Source organism: Gigantopelta aegis, chromosome 4 (assembly GCF_016097555.1).
Source record: "Gigantopelta aegis isolate Gae_Host chromosome 4, Gae_host_genome, whole genome shotgun sequence".
Classification (NCBI taxonomy): Eukaryota; Metazoa; Mollusca; class Gastropoda; order Neomphalida; family Peltospiridae; genus Gigantopelta; species Gigantopelta aegis.
In genome coordinates this window covers 56,615,586-56,616,556 of record NC_054702.1, presented here as the reverse complement: position 1 = coordinate 56,616,556, position 971 = coordinate 56,615,586, and positions in this window count along the sequence as shown.

Genomic DNA, 971 nt, shown 5'->3' with positions numbered 1-971 from the left:
CTGATAATACTAATCTGCAAGATACACAAGTTATTAATTTACTAATATCACCGCTGGAAATTCTAGCTTTTATTAAATCTATTGAGCTAAACAAAAAGGCATAGGGTGTGGACAAGGTAAGTAATGCGCTTATCAAATGCCTCTTTTCTTTATTATTCGACCATATCTTATCAATAAGGTATTTTCCTCGACAGTCGGTCCAATCAATAATCGTCCCTTTGCACAAAAGTTGACAAGTAACTATAGTGGCATCGCTCTTAGTAGTTGTATTGGTAGTTATGTTTTTTTGTAAAATACCTACAACAAAACAATAAAATTGATATCTGTCGAGCTAGGGTTAGACATGGATTTAGAACAACAGATCACATATTTACTAATTAGAAACCCTGACTGATGTGTACAAATGTAAAACGAAAAATGTTTATGTATGCTTTGCAGATCTCACATGAACATTCATTTCTGTAGATAGAAGTAAATTATTTAATAACATTGCACTTATGAAGATTACAGGTAATGTTTTAACAATAATTAAATGTTTACATGTTAATGTTACATATAGCGTTCAGACTGATAGAGGCATATGGCAGCCATTTCAATCACACAATGGAGTTCACCAGGGCTGTATTTTATGTCCAACATTATTTACCATGTTCATAAATTACTTCCAAGAATATATGCATAATTGGAGATAAAGTATCATTAGACACAATGCATGTAAGCCATCTGCTTTTTGCAGATGATCTTCTACTTTTATCAGAAACACCGCATGGTCTATAAAGCTCATTCATCAAATAGATATATATTGCAATAACAACACAATAATCTTACTACTAATTTAAATGAAACAACAATTGTTATTATTACTTGGCATCGCTCGGGCAACAAAGTACCAGTTAAAAAAAGTATATATACTTAAGGGATGACTGCACTTAAAACGGAAATTTCAAAGAATGGTCCCGGTCACTTTGATA